Source organism: Chrysemys picta, chromosome 2 (genome assembly GCF_011386835.1).
Source record: "Chrysemys picta bellii isolate R12L10 chromosome 2, ASM1138683v2, whole genome shotgun sequence".
Taxonomy (NCBI): domain Eukaryota; kingdom Metazoa; phylum Chordata; order Testudines; family Emydidae; genus Chrysemys; species Chrysemys picta.
In genome coordinates, this window is record NC_088792.1 from 118,816,571 (window position 1) to 118,840,127 (window position 23,557).

At 43.8% G+C, this 23,557-nt stretch overlaps 1 long non-coding RNA gene across 2 annotated transcripts in view; it reads right to left on the bottom strand.

The window, feature by feature from the left end:
• Positions 1-20,942: 20,942 nt before the first annotated feature.
• The window catches only part of LOC122172328 (uncharacterized), a 46,802-nt gene continuing 44,187 nt past the window's right edge, over positions 20,943-23,557 (bottom strand). The window contains exons 2-3 of one of the 2 annotated variants that reach the window (XR_010598483.1): positions 22,409-22,513; positions 20,943-22,050 (exon numbers count right to left, since the gene is read on the bottom strand). This is a non-coding gene — a long non-coding RNA (uncharacterized LOC122172328). The remainder of the gene's footprint in view (positions 22,051-22,408; positions 22,514-23,557) is intronic. The other variant, XR_006172530.2, reaches the window with a different exon arrangement.

Sequence of the window (23,557 nt, forward strand, 5' to 3'; positions counted from 1 at the left end):
AGAGACCCGCACTGAACTCTGGGACCAGAAAAGCAGGGAAGCACTGCATCATGGGAATCTCTGCTCCAGATCTTAATGAACCTACGCCTACCCACACCCAGCTCAGCAGTGATCAGACCAATTCTAGTAATGAATCCTTGACTGATAGCCAAAATACTGAAGCAGCCTAGTTGCATTGTGAGTTCCCTGGAAGAAAACACCACCCATAGCCAAGAGTGAGCAGCTCCTATTGTCTAGCCTAAAGAAAACCCTGAGTCATCAGTTTACTCATAAACAAAGCTTGTGTTCTCCCTTGAACCATTGTTGTTTCTCTACAAAAACCCCTACCCATGTTCAAGTAAGTGTTCTGATGCTTAGATCCAAACTATGCATCGGTTCCACAGGGACTCCATCTTCTCCTGACTGATCATGCTGGGGGCTCTGCCTGTCTCCAGCACTCAGGACCCTGAGCTACCACCGTCACCTGGGAACCCCAACCAGTTCAAGCCTCATGGAGTGGGTGAGATCCCCCTCTTTCTCTCTCTCTCTCTCTGTTTTCCTTTCTATCTTAGGTATTAACCTTTAATAATGTATGGTTATGTTGGTTTAGCCCTCCTTGTGTAATTATCACTATTATTCAAAAAATAACTTTTATGGTTAAGTTGGTTGCTTCTCTCTCTCTCTCTTGCTGAACTTTACTCTTTTGTGTTTTTAGCTTCCCCCATTTACTCTGCAGCAACGTTTCTTTTACCTAAGCTAAAGATCCCTGCAGCGCCCAAAATACTGTGGGGTTTGCTCATTAAGTAGGTTACTACCAGTACAATTGTGATGTGAGAGTGGGGATAGGGACATGCTGAATCTGGGACATATAAGGGGCTCAGCTTGAAAGAGCTGATTGACCCAGTCTGCTCAGACTTGCTCTGTTAATGTATGTGTGTGTTTGTGTGTTCATCCGGTTCTGGGGCTGGAGGAACCCAGCCCTAGGGAATCTAGGTCCTGCAGGATAGCTCCATTGGGAGGAGACTTGCATAAGGGAGAAGTAGAGCTCCATATGAAAACACGTGACACAAGCAGTACATTGGTAGAATTACAGACACCCACCCCCCAGAAGAGTAACCTGAATAAATGAGCATACCCCAAAGTAACAGGGAGATCTGGTAACACAGAGCTCTGCTTCAGATCTGGGAAAGGTACTCAAAATGTCATAGCTAAATGCAAGGTGGAACAGATTGTTTAGCATAAGTAGTTAGAGCCTATTCTATTCAAAATAGAGTGGCCTATTAACACCTCTGCAGATATAGGACAAAAATGGGGGGTAGTGGGTTACAGATTGTTGTCATAAGCCATAAATCCAGTGTCTCTGTTCAGTCCATAATTTTTAGTGTCTGGAAGAGTTATGAATTTAAGCTCCCACTTGTCTTTTGAAAGTGTTTTGCAGGTTTCCTTTGAAGATGAGGACTGGTCAGATAGAGTGATGGCTTTGTGAAAAATGTTCACCCACAGTGATGTGATGTTTTAGCCTTTTGTCATTTTCCTGTGTGAATTCATTTGAGAGCATAGTGATTATCTGGTTTCACCCACATAGTTGTTATTGGGGCATTTAGTGCACTGGATGAGGTACACCGCATGTTGTGATAGGCATGTGTAGGATCCATGGATCTTGAAAGGTGCATTGCGAGGGGTAATAATCATTGTAGCAATGAAGATATGTCTGCAGGTTTTGCATCTTTTGTTCTGGCAGGTGCCACTTTGAGTTGGTGTGTCCTAGTCTGTGGGGAGCTTGCTTCTGACGATGAGCTTAAAGAAGCTGGGGGGTTGTTTGAAGGCCAGAAGAGGGGGTTCATGAAAGTTTTCTTGCAGGGTGGGGCCCCCATTGAGTATGGGTTGTAGCTGTTTGATGATACCCCAGTGGGTTCCAGTGTGGGGTAGCAGGTGACAACTAGGGCTCTGTGATCAGAGGGGGTTTTATTTCTGTATTAAAGCAGGTTCTCTTGCAGTATTTGGGTGGCTCCAAGGCGAAAGTCCGGGATATACACCTTAAAACACTTAAAACCGCCTTCACCAAAAAAGGACCCACCACCAGAGAAGTAGATCACATCATGAAATGGGCCACCCAAATACCCCAAGAGAACCTGCTTCTGTACAGAAATAAAACTCCCTCTGACCACAAATCCTTAGTTGTCACTTACCACCCCACACTAGAACCCAAATGATTATTAGTTCACGCACAGCACTGAATCATTGTAGTAAAATACACCTCTTTTTATATACGAATCACTTTCTTGCTCTCCCTTGGTAAGCACCCATCTCGGCAAACACCCTAAACATGGTGAGTCTGACCCAGTGGGAGTGGGGGTGGGTGCTCCAGATGGAGCAAAGGGTCTAGGTGTTTTTTTAAGGGGATCACTGCAGGCGACTAGGGACAATATTATAAATTCTCCCACCATTTTCCACAGGCGGGGGTCACTGAAGCCAATATCTCACTCCTGAGGGTAAGCAAGGATGCAAGGGTGCATCTCCTGCACACGTGCAGCTTCAAACCAGGTCCCTATGCTGCTCACCTGTGTGCCGCTTTAGTCCCTGCACAAGTGATTGCCGGTTGGTATGGGAAAGTGTCCTACAATGGGGGAAGGAACAAAGCATCTCTGCCAAGGAATTAGTGAGTTCCTCCAGGAAAGTTTCCTAGAGATCTCTATGGAGGATTCCTGTGAAATCTCATTGTGCATCAACACACTGTTCTGCAGCACTGCTTAGCTGCACGGGGGAATGTGAAGCACACGCAAACACAGCTAGTCCTGTACATTTCTATCCCTTCACCCACTTCTAGAATATAACAAAGCAAAGGACAGCTCTACCTCATATAACTGAGCAGCATCAACTCAAAAAGATCACTTACCAGAGTTCTCCTCTCCTGCATCATGTACATCAGAAATGGACTGCTGGGACTGGCTAGCCCCCTACAGAGTGGAGAAGAGGTTCTGACTCACTGCACCACCTGATGGCCTTGCCATGTGTGCCACATCATCCTCCAACTTGACCTCCTTGTCCATGACTTTGTCCCTAGGGTTTAGTCCACTGTCTGCCGCCTCCAGCCCCGCCAAAGTATCAATGAGGCTCTTGGCAGTGGAGATGAGGTTGCCGCCAAGGATGGCGTCAAGCTCCTTATAGAAGCAACAGGTCTTCAGCGCAGCACCAGAGCAACAGTTGGCCTCCCTTGCCTTCTAGAATGCCTCTGCTCCTCTATCTTCACATGGCACTGATGCATGTCCCATTCGTAGCCCTTATCCAACATGCCACAAGAAATCTGACCATAGGGATCAAAGTTCCTATGGCTGGAGTGAAACTGGGACTGAAGAACCTCCTCTCACCACAGTGTCAGCAGATCCAACAACTCAGGTCTGCTCCAAGCGGGAGAGCATTTGCTGTGCGGAGCCACCATGGTCAGCTGGGAAGATGTTATGTGAGCTCTCCCCCTAATCAAACAGGAAGTGGAATTTCAAAAATTCCCAGGCCTTCAAAGGGGGAGGAGCAGATGTCTGTATACCTGGGTGCAGGGCAGCGGAATTCGAACTTACTGCCCAAAGCGGTCAGGATGGGCATTGTGGGACACCTCCTGGAGGCCATTTACAGCAATATAACCAACCACGGTGTCTACATTGACACTTTGTCAATATAACTTTGCCGCAAAAAGCTCTAAACCTCTCATCAAGGTGGTTTTATTTTGTCAGCAAAGCAGGAGAATTTTGTCAGCAAAAAGTCCACTTTTTTTTTATTAAATCTGACTTTTGTCGACAAAACTATGTAGTGTAGACAAGGCCTCAGATACATAACAGTAATAAGGGAAAACTGGATATTGCAAACAGACATCATGAGTGTGACGGGTTCCCCCAGGGTGCCACCTGTAACTGAGGTACCACTGAGCCCCCTGACCCACCAGCCTGGGCTCCCTCTCACACTGTACTGCTGTGACAAACTACAAAGCCTTCCAGCCTGCACTTTCACCAGCACACATTCAGATAGGGACACACCCAGCAGCAGTTACATGCCGGGCTTCTGACCAGCCCCTGCATAGGAAGGCTACAGTTAAGGCAACTCTCAGCTCCCAAGGAGCACACCTCCTCTGGAATATAAACCCCAAATTATACCCTCTTGCCCTGCACAGGGAACTGTACAGCATAAGCTCATAAAATTCACCCCCTCCCTCAATGTGGAGAGGAATATACAACAGCCTTTGCCCCTGAGTTATGATTCCCACACACTTCACTCCAACTCACTGGTTTAGATAAAGCAAAAACAAGTTTATTAACTACAAAAGATAGATTTTAAGTGATTATAAGGGATAGCAAACAGATCAAAGCAGATTACCTAGCAAATAATCAAAAATGCAAGCTAAGTTTAATATACTAGATAGATTGGATATGAATAGCAGATTCTCACCCTAAGAGATGATACAAGCAGGCTGCAGATTCTTAAGGAGCAAACTGCACTTGCTTTACAACTTGGAATCTCCCGGTGTTTCATTCACAGGCTAAAAATCCCTTTAGCCTGGGTCCAGCACTTCCCCCAGTTCTGTCTTTGTTCCTCAGGTGTTTCCAGGAGTCTTCTTGGGTGGGGAGTGAAGAACACCAGCTGATGTCACTCCCTGCCTTATATAGCTTTTGCATATGGTGGGAACCCTTTGTTCCCACAGCTTGGTTCCAAGATCAGTCTGTGGAAAAATACTGACATCCCAAGATGGAGTCTAGAGACATGAGGTCTGATCACAAGTCCTTGTAGAGTCATAACAGTCATTATTTGGAGGCTGTCTGTAGCGTTCACAGGAAAGCTAACCAGATGAGAGATAAGCTTCTCCTAAGGCCTACTGTTTTTTCCTAATGGCCCATTGCCCTGAATAGGTTCTTCCCCACCCTCTATCTAGACTGAAAGCATCTTGTCTAGTGGGTGTTACCCCGGTGTAACTACATTTGAAATACAGATTCATAGTCAATATTCATAACTTCAGATACAAAAATGATACATGCAAACAAATAGGGTGTTCATATTCAGCAAATCATAACCTTTCCAATACACCTCACATGACTTATCTTGCATAAAATACACCATAATTATGTCATAATCATATCATAATAATATCACTGTGAAGAATATGGGGTACAGTTTCACAATGACTATTTAGGGTGGAATTTTCAGAAGTACCTAAGTCTGGCCTAATTCTGTTCCCATTGGAGTCAATCAAGTTTTTATCATTGACTTCAGCAAGACTGCACCTGAGTAGATGTTCACCAACATGAGTGAGGAGTCTACAAACAGGACATTTTAAACTTCTTACTGAAGAAAGGTCTTATTCTATAGTGGAGGCTTTTCTGTTTCTTGGGGACCATCTCACTTAGTGCTGTTACACCAAATATATTCCATGCAATTGTCAGCAATTAAAAATGGATACTGTATTCACCTTTTCCCTACCCCCACTGCATCAAATAATTGAATTTTAGCTTGCAAAAGAAGACTTTCACTTTCTGTCTTGGCTGAATTTGTTTCCAAGCAGCTCCGTTATTTATTAAACATGTATTTATTTTATTACTTGGATTAGATTTAAAACTCCACACCAAAAAACATCCATCCAGAATTCTGGGCAGCATTGATAAATTTCAAAGCACAATGAAGAAAAATTACACAAATCAAAATGTTCTAATTTGTGTTATTTTGGAAGAAGATGGGTCCTTTTGTATGTTAACTTACAATTTTTAATATTTATGTACACAGCCTTAAATGGCTTATAGCACCCTGGTGAAAGCTTTTTTTAAAACACAGGTGCTCCTTATTTAAAGTGATTGCTTACGTGCAAGCAGCATATGCTAAACACTCCATATATCAATTCAAGGCAGGGATTTGTGTACGGTTATCCCCTGGTGTGCGTGCAGATCCGTGGCTAGCTCTGAAGTATTGGGAATTGTGTTGCTCTTGCATTTTAAAAAATGTGGGTCATGATAGTTTATTAAAACCCCTTCACACTGTCCATTTTACCAGTGTGCCACTACTAGGGTATTAGTGTGAGAAGCTGTCTCCTTTGTCATCAGCCTGCTGCTCCTGCCACATCTGTTCAGTCTCAGCACAACTGCTCACGGGCCTTCACCCACAACAGTCAGTAACAAACAGCACTGGCTGCCTGTGGTTCCCTCAGTGCAATTTAAGGTCTCACAGTTGGGAATTAAAGCTTTAGATGTAGGGAGCAGAGTATCTTCAGAACACACTGTCACCTTATGTCCCTTCAGATCAGCTGGATCAGTGGAATCTGCACTGCTGACTATTCCCAGGGTGGGAGGTAAGAGCTTTGCCATTGAGAGCCTGTGGCTCTGGAACACATTTTGTCTCAATATTCTAAGAGGTTTATAGCATCATCTAGGGAAAAGGTCAAGACATTATTTCCTTTGTACCTTGTATTGCTGCTGGATTGTATTTTTATTGTACAGCATGTTGGAGTAGGGGGTTTCTCCCCTAGCTTTAGGTTATGTTGCCTTACTTGTGATTACAGCTATTTTACTTACATTTTCTATTACGGCATTTATCTCTAAAGGTTTTCACATACCTAAAAATTGAATACATTTATTCTGATCATGTATATGTTATCTGTTGATGCCACAAGCCAGTGTATGTCCCGGACAGAACAAGAGAAGAAGAACAGGATAACTAGAAAGGAGACAATAGCTATTGACACAAAAATAGTTTGGAGTAATAAAAGTTGGAGCTGGAAGAGACATTCAAGGTCCCTGTGTCCAACTCCTTAAATCTAGTGCAGACTATACAAATAGCACAAGGAGGAACAGATCATTTTTTATTACTGGCACAGCAAAGAAGTACAAAAAGTAGAAGACTATGCAATAGGGATATAAATAAATCTTCAAATGTACTTTAACAGAGCATGACAGCAAAACAGAAAACATTAATATAATTCAATTTTATTGTGTTTAACGTTTTTCACATAAACTCTATCCCAAATTGCTTTCCACAGTTGAAAAATACACTTGGAATGAAAATAGTAGAGGAAAAGGGAGAAAAAAGAGATACAGGCAATGGAGGTGTTTTAGATGAGATTTGAAAAGTGACGCGTGAATGAGATGGGAACACACCAGAAACTACAGAGGAGAAGGCTCTTGCACAAACAGTGGTGAAGGGACAGAGTGAAGGCGAGTGTGGGACAAGCCAAGGAAACAAAAAAGGAGCATAAAGAGTTACAGTGTCTGTCTGTTCTGACTCTAATGATTGTATGAGGAGACGCACAATATCTGGTGTTTTACTGAAAGTCCCCATTGTGGTAAACAAGTGATCACATGAGAATCTCAGCTTCTTTTTTTTTTTAATCAGAAGACTGTTTCATGGTTGCAGAAAAAAGGTTGAAAATGTGACCGACTGCACCTTAACGACTCCGCACAAAAAAATGAGGAGGTAAATGAAGAGTATTCCATTTTTTTTAAGACAATCTCAGGATTTAATATTGGGGTTGGCAATACTGAAGACTATGGCAGGCAAGATGCTCAGATACCACTTCTGATGAGAATAATAATGCGTAGACAGAGGGTTTTAAAAGATAAGCAAGGCAATTGTTAATTTGTGTGAGGATGAGACTGTGATCGCCCTTGCTTGTACATGTGCAAAGGCAGATATTCTACAAGTGCATGAATTTGAAGAGCAGGTACTTGAGGAACCCCTAAAGGAGGGAATTACAAAAGTCAGAGTGCAAGAAGAAAATGAAGACATTGATGGGATTTTGTCAAAAGGTGAAATAAAGGCAGTGGCATATTTGGTCAAAATCACTGAGATGGTCATAGAGCTGCAGACAGAAAGGAGAGATTTGGGAGAAGTAAAGCTCACGTTCAAGCATCACACCAAGACAGGAGGCAAATGAGCTGCCTGAGTCAAGAAGCAAAATACAGAGAGTGCACTTGTGTTTAAGGGGGCTTCATTTGCCTGAGATATTTAGATGAAGGAAACTGAGTTTAGTCAGTTAAGAAAGGTGATAAGCAGAGAGAATGGATAGAAAGGAATTATTAAAGGTGCTGAAAGATGTAGACAGTTGTTACCTGTGTCAAAGTAGAAGGTAAGACTAGAAATAATATAAGAAAGAAAAGGTAGATGGAAAAAAGTAAGAGTGAAAAATTGAAACTTGTAAGACTCCACAGAGGAGGAGCCTGACACAGAAGAGAAACCAGAAGGTGCAGTTTGATAAATAAGAATGGAACTTAGAAAGAAATGAGGGACACTTACATATTATGAGCATGGAGGCAGTCCAGCAGGATGGAGTGGTCCAAGTTGGACATTAGGAAAAAGTTCCTAACTGTCAGGGTGGTTAAACACTGGAATAAATTGCCTAGGGAGGTTGTGGAATCTCCATCTCTGGAGATATTTAAGAGTAGGTTAGATAAATGTCTATCAGGGATGGTCTAGACAGTATTTGGTCCTGCCATGCGGGCAGGGGACTGGACTCGATGACCTCTCGAGGTCCCTTCCAGTCCTAGAATCTATGAATCTATAAGTTGTACAAGCAGCACAGCCTTTGACAAGCAGTGCATGAGGATGCTGCTACATACGTACACTATTATGCATAAAAGATGTGTGTTAAAAGAATAAGTTGCAAAGTCAAGCAACTTCAAAATTAGAAAATGCCAGAATTAAGATGGCCCATACAACCTTAATTAGGCCCCCTTGTGAGTATGCATTATGAGACCATCTTTAATTACATGATCACAAGAAATTTTTTCCCCCACAAGACCTCTGACACTTTCACTGCACAGACAGGGTTGTGGAGAGAGGAAGGATGTTGTCTATAGGATCCCTGCATCATTGTTTACATATGTTCGGAGGTGTGTAGTGAGTCAGGCAGGGGATTGCCTGAAGAGAAGGGATGTTCTAATGGCTGGGAATTGAACCAAGATAAATTCAGATTGGAAATAAGGTGTAAATTTTTAACAGCGAAAGTAATTAACCATTGGAACACTTTACCAAGGGTCATGGTGGATTCTCAATCACTGACAATTTTTAAATCAAATTTAGATGTTTTTCTAAAAGCTATGCTCTAGGAATTATTTTGGGGAAGTTGCATGGCCTGTGTTATACAGGAGGTCAGACTAGATGATCACAATGGTCCCATGTGGCCTCGGAATATTTGTTTAAAGATTTTGAATGCCATTCTAATTAAAAAATAAAAACTAAAAAAAAAAAAAAAACCCAGAAATTCTGTTATGTGAACACATAACACACACTGACCTCTCCTCCCCTTGACCCCAACTTGGGTCATCAGTAGGGTTTGAACATTTAGATTCCCAGCACAGACCCCTCTTCAAACTAACAGAGTAACAGTAGTAGGCTATTATCCTCTATATACACCCATCATTACAAGAAGGATAAGATACACTTTGCTAGTGGGTAAAGAACTTGCTGAGAGCAGAGGAATGTAGAAACTGAGGAGTTTTCAGGTAGGGAAGTATACTCTAGTGCAGTGGTTTTCAAACCATGGGTCATGTCCCAGAATTGGGTTGCGGAGGCTCTGGTCAGCACCGCTGACCAGGCCATTAAAAGTCCTGTCGGCAGTTCCTGGTGGCCAGTTCCTGGCCAATGGGAGCTGGGGGGAGGGGCGGTGCCTGCAGGCAATTGCCACACAGAGGCGCTTGAGTGGTTAGACCCTATGCCCTGAGATTGTCTTGGAACCTTTTTGCACTTACCCACTTCACCCTGGCTCCTGTCCACACACACACACCAGCTCTAGTCCCCCTCTGCTCCTCCCTATTCAACCCAGCCTCATTTCTCACTTCTCTGCATTCCAGTGTGGCTACTTCCTCCTTCTCCTCCACACTGCCAGGGCTCCAGCAGGAGGATCACTGGTGGCACAGGAGAGTCTCCTTGCTCTTCATTCATGTGCCTGATGCCACAGCAGTCCCTGGTAGCTGGAAAGGGCAATGGTAATGAAAGTGCTGCTCAGCCCATAGACTGGAGCATGCTCAGTAGAGACCGAATCTTCAGAGAATTTAGCTGCTCAACAGCTCCCTACTGAGCATACATGAGATTTTTTGGAGGTTATAAACTGGCCAAATTTGGGCATTTTTTCATAAGGAGACAAGCCCTGACACAAAAGGCACCCTCACCCCTGCAAAGTATCAAGTCCCTGTGCCAATGCATAGGGGCACTACAGATTCTCAATGAATGATTATAAGCATTAGTTTAACAGTGGCAAAACATTTTCCCCCAATCTCACTTTTGGAAACGGTTGAATTGTTTTACCTGAAACTTTCTAAAAAATTCAGTCAAGGAAGCCATCTAGCAGGGGAAAGTGCCAAACTTAAACCAATTGGGGTGAAAAGTAATAAGAAACTGGAAACAGGGTCTTATAATGAGATATGTTAGGCAACCTTGACTGTAGGTGACTACCTACAAGCTTTGATTTTAATTATGCAAGACAAATTTAAGAGCAACCAAATTAAGGGTCTGAGGTGACATCTTAAAAGTAATCTGCAAGAGTTCTGTAATGTATAAGTGACGCATGGCCTAGTTACTCAATGATGAGAGCAGAACTGGGAAACAGAAGATCAAGGAGCTATCTCCATCTCTGCCACAGACATCCTTTGTGACCTTAGGCAAGTCACTTATCCTCGCTGCACCTCAGTTTCCCCTGGGCAATGTGCAGCCAATCGTGTGAAGTGCAACAGTCCTCATCACCTATTAACCTCAGTGAGAGCTGGGGATGCTCAGCAGCTCTCAGGTCTTCACAGCACAGGACCCAATACATTTACCTACAATATCTCAGAGGCATTGTGAATCTTAATCCATTAGTGATTATGAAAGCATTTTGACAGCCTTTGATAGAATACAAAGTATTATCATCAAGCAATAACACTTCAGTCAAGCTTACTACAGCACTCATCTTACTTTCAGCGGCTAATAACTTCCTCAGAAATACATCTCATGATGAGTATACCTTGTGGGGAAGCCCCCTAATCCTTTTGTGACATGGCTACACTCTGTCCCCATCCTCTGATACCCTAGAAACTGCTCAGATCCCTTTTGCCATGTGTGTGCAGGCTATATTTTATTCTAAACCCATCCACCAACACCAGCATAGTGCATCATCACAGCTTTAACCTCTACTTCTTTTGGTACTTCTTTGCTAGGGCCCCTGGAGGTCACACTCACTCCTTTGTCCCAGACTCAACTAAGCCCTGTCCTACTACTTTGTAATGCTGCCTTCCTGGCTTTTTATCAGGTTGGTCAGCGGAGGACTAATTAATTCCTTATCTCCCCCAGCTTCTACTTCTGATTATCTAATTATACAATCAGCCCTTACTGGGGGGAACTAATTGAGGCTACAGTGATCAGAGTGTTGACCCACCTGTCAGATCTCAGCACTCTGTCACACCCTTACACAGCACTGTATCACACCAAGAATTCAATGAGGCAGCAGACATTTTATTATGCTTGTTAATCAACAGTGCAGCAAGTAAGGACAAAATAGTACAAGGTAATGCAACCCTGCCATTGAATCAATGCAGGGGTTGGGTGATAAAATATCACCATATTGAAATGTAATCATTATTCAAAAGGATATAATATACTGCAAATCTTTAGTTCATTTATTCACTGCAGTGAAGACTGAAGGACTTCAGGGCTGATCCAAAGCCCATTAAAGTCAATTCCTATCGAAATCACAGCCCCAAAAATGTCTGTCTTGTCTAAGAAGTTAGTTAATGCATAAAAGACATTCACCGGTGATAATGCATTCAACTGTGCAAAACCTACACATACCAGATTACTTCAAACCTGGCATGTGGCCCAAAGTATATCAATGGACAAAATTACCAACTCATCGTTTTCTTTTATTTTGGGGAACTAGCATCTTTTAGAATCGTGTTCAGAGCAGCCGAAGAACATTCTCCAGGGGAAACCTCAGGGCCTTATAAATTAAGCTCCTTGCCTCAGTCCAAGGAAGAGGGAGGACACCCCTTTTTTCTAAAGGCTTGACTACGGGAGTGAGCAAACTTGATTGTTCAACAACATAAAATCTTATTTTTTAAAATGTTTTCTTATGTCTGGTTTGAGTTCAGTGTCTGTTTTTATATTTTCCCACTTTTTTCCTAATTAATGGAGCTCCACTGGGAAGGGAAGTTTAAAGTGTAGAATCTAGCCTTGGAAAAATCAGCTTGCCCCTTGCCTGGAGGGTGAATAATTGATTTTGACAAACAAGTAAAATATTCATTTTTTTCCTCCTCTTTGATATGGTGGTGAAATAGATTTTGTGTCATGGCTGTTTGGTTTAAACACTATTTTATCAGACTGCTCTAATCATACATATTAAAAAAAAACCACACTAAAAGCTGATCCCGGGGGGGTAGTGATATACAACTTCTCTTTTAAATCCTACAAGGCTCAGTCTTATCCCCACTCTTATTCTATATCTACTTCAAGCTGCTGGGAGAAATCATGAGACAATATGGATGGACTCAAATGTCAAAGACAGCCAACTGTATGTACCCTTTAGATCTACGGTGTTCCAAGGCCTGACCAAGATCAGCACCTGGATGAAGATTATCTGGGTGAAACTAAATCCTAGCAAGATGGATGTTATGTGATAGGGAAACACTTTGAAAATATAGCTGCCCCTACTGCGGTCATGCTCTCTTAAGCCATCAAGATGGCCTTCAGCTTTGGGATGCTTTGGGACTCAGACAGTGATGCTATCTTATACCAAGAGGCCATACTCTACCCTGTCAGGTTCTGACATGGCCCTGGTCCCCCATATATTCATAACTTCAAGGTTTGGTTATTGCAATATAGAGTTGGCACTTTTCTTTGCAAATGCACTATTAGTTGAGATCACCAACCCTTAAAAAGCTTCAGTTAGCTCAAAAAAGTGTCAGCCTGCCTTCTAAGCAACACAAGTCACCAAGAGTACATTCTCCCTGCGCTTAACTAACTTCTGTTGAACGTCAAATGACTGCAGGTCTCTGGCCCACATCCACAAATGCACTTAGGCACCTAGATCTGGGGTTTCAGGAACCTATGTCCCAGTTTTAGGTCCCACTGCAATCCACAAAACCCCTGCTCAACTGCCACCTAACCCTGTAGGTGCCTAAACTCACGCAGCACCTAAATGTTCAGAGTAAAAGCTCCCTAGGCACTTATGTTTCTGCACCTGGGCATGCACCCTGCTTTCTCCCTCTAGGTGTCCTGAGCCTATCTCCTGCTTAAGCCCCATTCAAAATCTGGCTCCCAGAGGAAGAAGAGGTGGTAGTGCCCACTTTATAACTCTTAGCCTAGTGGTTAGACCACTCAGCTATAATGTGGGAGATCCAGATTTAATTCCCTCCTCTACCTGAGGGGGAAAAGAGAGGATTTGAACAGGGGCCTCCCACCTCTTTTCTCCCCCACAGGCAGAGAGGGGAATTGAACCTGGATCTCCTTCATCCAAGGTGAGTGCTCCAGCCACTGGGCTAAAAAGGTATAATGTGCACTCCTCCAGCTACTTTGTGTGGAGTAAAGCAGGTACCTAAAAAAAAAACAACTTGGGCACGTAAGCTGTCTGATTCCAAGAGATGGGGTTCTGCTTTATTCCAAGAGATCACAAGGAGAGATAGGCTCCTCTCTGCAGCCCAGACTTAGGCACTTACCGGTTTATAAAGAAGGAAGGGGGAGGGTCACTAAACCTCAGGTAATAAGCAATTTAATGAACTGATTGTATACAATATTGCTGTATTATAAAAGTGTATAGAGATATGTTTTCTGAAAGCTAATGACACACTGGCGATTAATATCCGTGAAATGTATATAGTAACACTAAATGAGGAAATATGGATACTTAATGATATTATGCTTTAAAGTCTGGTCAGTTTCCCTCCCAGACAGGACAGATGGCCACTATTTATCTGTCTCCTATTGCAAATGAAGCATAGTGGAATCAAAACAATGGAATCTCTATTTACATAGAAATCAGCAACGGGATAGGAAGTCCACAGGAAAGGAACAACAGCATGAGGTCATCCTGCCTCTTGAAACAAAGTAATTGAACTTTGGAAGATATAAGGAAAGACAGAAACCATATTTGACATTCATCACTAGACAGACAAGAAAACTCGAGCTCTTCCAAGCTGACAAAGATGGGTCCTTAAACTAAGGGGGGTGATGTAGTCTCTGGAAACTGAATATAGGTGAGAAACTCACTTAGGCAAAAGTCTTTCACCTAGGAAGACAAGGAAAGCCAGCCCCTTATACTTATGTGAAAGGTCCTGAGGGAAACATCAGCCATGGCTGGGAAGAAGAAAACTGGTGAAAGAAACTAGCTAGAACAAAGCCTATACTTTGCTATATTAAGTTTTAGACTTTTAGGTGTGTTTTCACTTTTATTTGCTTGTAATCCTTTCTAACTTTAGTCCTTCCACTTGGCATCTTTTAACTTATGTCCTGTTAATAAATGTTTTATTTTTACTACAAATCAACTCTGCTTTGTTTAAAGGGAAGGGTGTATCTATCCCAGTTAAATTAGTAAACTGTATGTGCTTTTGTGTCTTTAGAGGAACAAACAAACCTTATTATTCTCTGAAATGTCCAGGCAGCTGGACATTACAGAGCACACAGTTTTTTGAAAAAAAACTCAGAGCTGGGGTGTGTGTCAGGGTCACCTTGCTGATTGTAACCGAGGCTGGTGGTAGCTAGAGTTTTAGTCCTACTATTCAAACTGAACAATATTAGTTGCATATATTGTGCAGAAACGTGGACTCATGGCTGGAGCACCTCTTGTGGATAGACATGGCAGCTCTCCTCACCGCCTGCCACTCTAGCCCTTCAGTGGTCTGCCTCTTCTCACCCAACAGGTCATGTTTAGTCCCATACCTTCCATACCCTAATAGAAAGTGCAGTGTCTTAGATCAGGTCTCTGGACCCTGACTCTAGACCCAGTCATCTTTATACCCTCTTATCTCAAGGCTTTCAGAAGTCCTTACCTCTTTTATCAGGGGGCTTCTCATCACCACCTTCCTCTGCAGCTAGTAAGGGAACCCATTTCCTCCTTCTTCTTGGGGTTCCAGTCAGGGACCCCATAGAAAGCAGCCAAAGTTCATCTACTCAGGCCCCTGGCTGCCTCACAGAACCACTTCTTACCTTGGCCATCTTCTAGACCTTTCCCACATCCCCGTCTTAGGCTTAATTCTCCTCAGACTCTTCATCCCCTCCTGATCTCTACAGAGGTCTTTTCCATTACAGCACTGCATCCCCAGGCTCTCTCACCAGAGGCCCAGCTCCCACCAAGATGCTGACCCTCAGGGCTTCCTCCCTGAAGTCCCTTCCCCTACTCCAGACCTTCAATTTCACTCAGCCCCCAAAGCTGTCTATCTGTGGGTTGGCCTTCCCTCGGGCCCATTTCAGAGTCTCCTTTACTCCAGTTACTCTCTCCTACTAAGACCCTTCCCAAGGTAGGAACTCCTTCCTGAAGCGCCTCTGCCAACTGAGCCTTTTGAGCAAACCTTCTCATTCCCTTAGCTGGGTCCACTCATTGCACAGGGCAACCTGATCCCCAGTTGATTAGGATCAGTTGGGAGGGTAGCTGATCATCACAGACAAAGCTGAGCCTGAATCCCCTTTTAAAGGGCTGGCCAGCCTGTGACAAGCTTATTTCACCATCCTTGACCAGAAGGGCTCCTCCTTAGCTTCCAGGTTTTCTTCCTAAGCAGGATAATGAAGGAACCCTTGCACACCTGTTTAAATATTTCTAAAGCACAGAGTAAGACAGTATATAATAATCATGAGATGCACAGTGAAGTAAATAAAGTAAGAAAATGAACTGGGGAAGGAAAATGAGACAGTGAGATTGTGATAAATAGATGGTTTACCCATCACAAATCCATGGATTGCCTTAAAAATGTACTGTAATTATACAGCCTTATTAATGGGTCTCACAAACACCCATTCACTTTAATCTCCTTTTCCATGTCTCATCTATTTCATCTCTGTTGTGCAGTAAGACTTCAGTAGATTTATCGGAATTGGCACTGAGTTTCCAGTGAAGTCAATAAGCCTGATTGGAGGCAGAGTGCAACTTGTATCCCTTGTGTCAGAAAAGATAGTGGCACCTTTGGAGGCATTCACCCTTAGGCTAGGTCTACACTACCCGCCTGAATCGGCGGGTAGAAATCGATCTCTCAGGGATCGAATTATCGCGTCTCGTCGGGACGCGACAATCGATCCCCGAATCGATGCGCTTACTCCACCAGCGGAGGTAGGAGTAAGCGCCGTTGACGGGGAGCTGTGGAGGTCGATTTTGCTGCCATCCTCACAGTGGGGTAAGTCGGCTCCGATACGTCGAATTCAGCTACGCTATTCACGTAGCTGAATTTGCGGATCTTAAATCGACCCTCCACCCCCTGTAGTGAAGACCTGCCCTTAGATTCTTCAACTAGTTCTGTTTGTCAGGGTTCCAGCAAGGGAGTAGAACCGTAGAAGCCTTTTCATCCTGTGCCTGCTTGCTCCAGTCCCCCAGGAGGAGCAGGGATTGCATGCCACTAGAAGCCCTGTGACTGGGTTTCCACCAGTGAAAGAAAGGCATGAACAGGGCCCACTGGAGTTTTCAGTTATACTGGTGACCTTCTGGAGTCTGTATCTGGGCCCCAATTCAACAAAGCATTTAAGCATGTTTTGAACTTGAAATCCTGTTGAAGTCAATGGGACTTAAGCACAGGCCTACAGTTAAGCACATGGTTAAGTAGTTTGTTGAATAGGGATGGAATGCTGAATTGTGACCTGTTGCCTTAGGCATTACTTGCAAATACAGTCAACAGTCACCATTTTCTTATAAAGAATGGCAACATGAGACTCAAGGATCCCACTATGCCCTCTCTTTTATTGCAATATGCAATTTGCTTTAGAGTGTGATTACAGATTATAAATCCTTCAGGAAATGAATGATTTAACTATTGTTTAGGTTGCAATATCTTACATTCTGATAAGAGCCATATACAGTTATAGAGCTAACAGTAATAATAAATAGTAGCATCCCTTTAGCTGATAGAAATAAATGCTGTATTAAGTTAGCCTAGTCACTTATTATATATTAGAAAGGTTCAAGTAGGGAAAAAGACAGGGTGCATACTTATACAGATACACTTAGTGACCACTGGCAGGGTTTAGTTTATGATGGGAAAGATTAGGTGAATCACACAGAACAAAATTCAATACATTAAAAAAAGATAATGCATTTACAAGGCATAATACAAGGAACAAAGTTAAATTATGCAACACAACGCAATGTAAGAATATGAGGGTTTAAATATACAAAGAGGTAATTAAACATACAAAGAGGTGAGTCCCCGTGACTTAGGCTGTTACATGAAATGTTGTGTTTCCAACAAAGTTTTTAAAACCCAGGACACCAATAAATATTTAACTAAAAAAGATTGTCCCATGTACGAAATACTTGGAAAAACTATTTTCTCTCCATCTCTCAAGCTTACAGGTCTTAAACCAGTATCTTCTGGCTTCAGTGTAGGACAATTGTTTCCTGAATGAATGATGCTGTTCTTGAAACCTCTGAAGCCAAAAAGGCACCTAAGCCTCCCCTTTTAAACATATTCCATTCATCGGTCACATTTTATAATTTTCTGTGACTGATCATAGTGCCAACAATTGCTATTAAAAAAATCTCATTCACACTCCAAAATAAGCAAAATTGTGCCTCTTGATATCAGAGATTCCTAATGCAACATGCTAAATGCCTAGCAAGAAAAGGGTTAACATTTTCTTATAAATTGGTTAGAATACCAGGCTTAAAAAAATCACACTTAAAAGTTAACACAGCGGAACTAACCCATGTAGGCACAGTAAGTCTTCCCTAGAGGAATGTGTCTCATTTCAGGCTTTTTTTCTTGGTTTCACATACTGTGTCATGAATTTCTTGTTCATAAAATGTAAAAACACATCAATTTTCTGTCTTAGAGACAAACTGCAATGCAAACTACCTTAATTTTAAAATGTGATCATTTAGCAGTAGCTTTCTTCTATATTAAGTTCTAGTGTAAACCCTGTTACACCAGCCTCTTGACTCAACACTACTAGCTCAGGCTATTGTGTCACAAAATCCTGGCCAGAGACAATAGTAGTATTTTTAGTTCCAAATCCCACAGATTACTGTGTTCAGTGGCCAGGAATTCTCCAATGCAGTAAACTTAATTAGAACACTCTCGCAACTACCAAATTCCATGATGCCCATATTTCACGGCTACTGAAATCCTCTGGAGGGCATCAGAAACTTACATGTTTTATGAGGACAGTATGCCTGGATGGCCTCAAAGATCAGGGGTGGTGCAAAGCTAACTGGAACCAGGATCCACCTCAAAACTGAGGACTCTCAAAGGCTCCTAGGTGGCCTAGACATATTTCTTTCAAGATGGATACAGCCCTCTGACAGACACTTTCTTAGCTTAGTAGGCAAAAAGAGAAGGGAGAGGAATGCATGCTGGCTTTGGAGAGGATAAAGCCTTTGAAGATGAACCTGAGAGAAAGAAAAAGTGTCACTGAAATAATATCATACTTACGGTTGCTTTAAACTCACAGTCTAGCAGACTGGAAGAGATTTGAAAAGAAAATAGATTCATTTAGTGTAAAAATCAAGGATTTGGTTATAGCAGCAAAAATAGAACAGTGTCTGTCTGTCTAGATCAGGGGTTGGCAAACTTTGGCACCCAGCCCATCAGGGTAAAGCCGCTGGCGGGTCGGGCCGGTTTGTTTATCTGAAGCATCCACAGGCACGGAGCCCCGCAGCTCCAACTGGCCGCGGTTTGCCGTTCCTGGCCAATGGGAGCTGCAGGAAGCAGTGGCTAGCATGTCCCTCAGTCCACGCCACTTCCCACAGCTCCCATTGGCCAGGAACGGTGAACCATGGCCCGTGGGAGCTGCAGGAATCCATGTCTGCGGATGCTCCAGATAAACAAACTGGTCCGGCCTGCCAGCGGCTTTATCCTGACGGGCCGGGTGCCAAAGATTGCTGACTCCTGACCTACAGCCATGTCTACACTACAGAGTTAAGTGGACTTAAGTTATGTTGATGATCATAAACTGCTGTAATTATATCTCTCATGCACATTCACACCACGCTCCCTTTGTCAGCAGAGCATGTCCACAGTTGATGCTCTGGCATCTCTAGCAGAGAGAGCAGTGCGCCGTGGATAACTATCCCACTATGCAACTCACCACCTTCTGCCGCTACGAGCTCTGGGAATGGATTGTAGTGCAGCACAAGGGCATGCTCACCTTCCCATGATGCAGTTTTCTCCGTACCATCATTCCATGAGCTTCCAGTTATTTTTTGTGCCATTTTTCAACTTCCCCTGTTTACTGTGTGCCCACTATTTCTGCCTGAAAGCATAGATCCTGCACCACTCTCCAGTCTTGTGATGAGCATTATGAACACAATGTGGCTGATCCTGCAGTATTTCATGAGTTGTGAATCTGAAAATGAATCTGTGGTGCCTGCCCTGCTGTGTGCCATGGAAAGAAACAATTCAAGACTGATGTTTCAGAGTAGCAGCCGTGTTAGTCTGTATCCGCAAAAAGAACAGGAGTACTTGTGGCACCTTAGAGACTAACAAATTTATTAAAGCATAAGCTTTCGTGGACTACAGCCTACTTCTTCGGATGCATATAGAGTGAAACATATATTGAGGAGATATATATACACACATACAGAGAGCATGAATAGGTGGGAGTTGTCTTACCAACTCTGAGAGCCCAATTAAGTAAGAGAAAAAAACTTTTGAAGTGATAATCAAGCTAGCCCAGTACAGACAGTTTGATAAGAAGTGTGAGAATACTTACAAGGGGAGATAGATTCAATGTTTGTAATGGCTCAGCCATTCCCAGTCCTTATTCAATCCTGAGTTGATTGTATCTAGTTTGCATAACAATTCCAGCTCAGCAGTCTCTCGTTGGAGTCTGTTTTTGAAGTTTTTCTGTTGTAAAATAGCCACCCGCAGGTCTGTCATAGAATGACCAGACAGGTTAAAGTGTTCTCCCACTGGTTTTTGAGTATTATGATTCCTGATGTCAGATTTGTGTCCATTAATTCTTTTGCGGAGAGACTGTCCGGTTTGGCCAATGTACATGGCAGAGGGGCCTCTCAGAGTTGGTAAGACAACTCCCACCTATTCATGCTCTCTGTATGTGTGTATATATATCTCCTCAATATATTTTTCACTCTATATGCATCCGAAGAAGTGGGCTGTAGTCCACGAAAGCTTATGCTCTAATAAATTTGTTAGTCTCTAAGGTGCCACAAGATTGATGTTGGCATTCACGGAGCAGCTGCACATGGTGGACTATTAGTACTGGGATCACAAAACAAGCATTGAGTGCTGAGATTGCATTGTGATGCAGGTATGGGATTATGTGCAGTAGCTGCAGAACTTTCAGATGTGCAAAGCCACCTTCCTTGAACTGTGTGTAGAGCTCACCCCTGCACTGCCGCACAAGGATACCAAAATGACAGCTGCCCTCACAGTGGAAAAGTGAATGGCGATCGCTATGTGGAAGCTGGCAACTCCAGACTGCTACCGGTCAGTCGGCAATCAGTTTGGAGTTGGAAAGTCCACCATGGGGGTTGTGGTGATGCAAGTGTGCAGGATCATTAATCATCTCCTGCTATAAAGGCCTACAACTCTGGGCAATGTGCGGGAAATAGTGGATGGCAATGGGATTCTCTAACTGCAGCAGAGTGATAGAGTGCACACATATCCCAATTTTGGCCCCAGACCATCTTGTGATGGAGTACATCACAGAAAGGGACACTTCTCTATGATATTGCAGGCACTGATCGATCACCAGTGTCATTTCACTGACACTAACACGGGGTGGTCAGGGAAGGTGCATGATGCATGCATCTTCAGGAACACTGGCCTATATAGAAAGCTGCAAGCAGGGACTTTCATTCCAGACCAGAAGATTCCAATCGAGGATGTGGAAATGCCCATAGTGATCCTGGGAGACCCAGCGTTCCCCTTACTCCCATGGCTCACGAAGCTTTACACAAGAAACCTTGACAGCAACAAGGAGCACTTCAACAACAGGCTCAGCAGGTGCAGAATGACCAGAGAATGTGCATTTGGCAGATTAAAGGGTCGCTGGTTCTGCCTTTTTGGCAGATTAGACCTCAGTGAGGAAAATATTCCCTTGGTCATAGCAGCCTGCTGTGCTCTGCATAACATTTGTGAAGCTAAGGGGGGAAAGTTTCCCCAGGGGTGGAGTATTGAGGTGGATTGCCTGGCTGCTGATTTTGAGCAGCCATATACCAGGACTGTTAGAGGGGTTCAGTGGGGAGCTATTCGAATCAGGGAGGCTTTGAAGCAGTATTTTGACAATGAGCCCCAGTAATGTGTTTTTCTGTCATGCATTCAGCCAAGCATTGTTTACTTGTCACCTTGAATGACCCTTGTATTGATTGCTGCCCGAGCATTAATTGTAGTCTGCAAATGTGCCCATTGCCATTGTGTATGGATTTTAGCAACAACCATCATGTGTAGGACACAAATAATCATTGTATTTCTAAGACTAAATTTTTATTAAACAGTAATACACAGGTTTCCATTTCTTACAAGGGACATGACACTGAGGAGCACTCTCTCAAATGAGGCTCTCACAGCTGTGTGTAAGTCCAGCTGTCGTTATGAAACATATTCCTAAGGGTGGAGTGCAAGTGGTACTGTGATGGACTGGGAATATGTGAGGAATGTGGGGGAGGGGGAGGGAAGGAGTTTGGGGAGGGCATGGAACGCAGTTGTGTATGGGCTGTAGAGAGTCAAGCATGCATGTGTTCCAAGCATGCATGGTGTTCCTCCACCAGTTTTATCATTCACTCCTGCTCCATCTCCTCTCCTGGCTATCTATTCTGTTTTTCATTAATTGTCTCTCTCCACGCTCTGTGCTCGCTATCTGCAGCATCAGAGGATTGCAGCACTTCTCTAAACATGTCCTCCTTACTCCTCCTCATTCGCCTCCTTATCTGATGGAGGCACTCCGCTCGTGTGTAGGAGCTGGCCCTCAAGGGCACATCTGCAGAAGCAAAAGAAATAATACACAGAGGCAGTATTGTGAGTACACTCACAACCTTGAATCATAGAAGTTACCTACACCTCTTTCTCACTTTCCCTTGGCAAGCACACAGCACAGCAAGAACCTTAACATAGTGAATTTGGCCCGGGGGGTGGGGGCGCTAGATGGGACAAAAGGGTCTGGGTGGTTTCAGAAAGGCATCATTACAAGCACCTAGGGACACTATTCTGAATACTGGCACCGTTTTACACAGGCAGGGGTCATCCAACCTGATATTTCACTCCTGAGGGTAACTGAGGATGCAAGGGTGCATCTCCTGCACGTGTGCAGCTTCAGTCTGGGTCCCTAGGCTGCTCACCTGTGTGCAGTCATTTTTGTTGCTCTTCTCTGGACTCTTTCCAATTTGTCCACATCCTTCCAGAAATGTGGTGCCCAGAACTGTCCACAATACTCCAGTTGAGGCCTAGTCAGAGTGGAGTAGAGCGGAAGAATTACTTCTCGTATCTTGCTTACAACACTCCTGCTAATACATCCCAGAATTATGTTCATTTTTTTGCAACAGTGTTACACTGTTGACTTATATTTAGCTTGTGGTCCACTATGACCCTGTGGTGGGGTGACAACTCACCGTCACAGCGCCTCCTGCTGGTCATCCTGGGAATTAGCTCTTCCAGCCCAGAGCGTCCTCTGCAGGCTGGTGTCTCGCCTGCCACTGGCCCCGTGTCCCTCCCAGACCCCTGTGCCCTTTGCCCAGGGGTTCTGCCCACCACAGTACCCCCTCGCTCTGGGTCTCCCCTCCCAGGGGACCCCCCAACCCTCTAAACCCACCTTGCCTCAGTGGCTACTGCCAGTCATCATCTAGCCCCCGCTCCCTGAGGCCGACTGCAGTTTTCCTATCTCTGGGCTGTCCCTCTGCAGCCCCAGTACCTATTTGGCCCTTTTAGCAAGGCCTGCAGCCTGGGTTTTTTTCTGGCTGGAGCTCCCCAGCTCCCTTTGCCCTTCTCCAGAACTGCTCCACCTCAGGTACCCTTCTCAGCTCCCAGGCAGCCAGGTCCTTCTCTCTCAAAAAGCTAGAGAGAGAGTATGTATCTTATCTTCTGGCCCACTGCCCTCTTATAAGGGCCAGCTTGTCCCTGATTAAGCTGGCCACAGCTGTGGCTGCTTTCCCCATCAGCCTACCTTTTCCCAGCTGCAGCCCTCTCCAGGGCTGCTTTAACCCCTTCAGGGCCAGAGCGGCGTGACCACCCCACTACAGACCCCCAGATTCCTTTCTGCAGTACTCCTTCCTAGGCAGTCATTTCCCATTTTGTTTGTGTGCAACCGATTGTTCTTTCCTAAATGGAGTACTTTGAATTTGTCATTATTGAATTTCATCCTATTTACTTCAGACTATTTCTCCAGTTTGTCCAGATCATTTTGAATTTTAATCCTATCCTCCAAAGCACTTGCAATCCCTCCCAACTTGGTATCATCCGCAAACTTTATAAGTGTACTCTCTATGCCATTA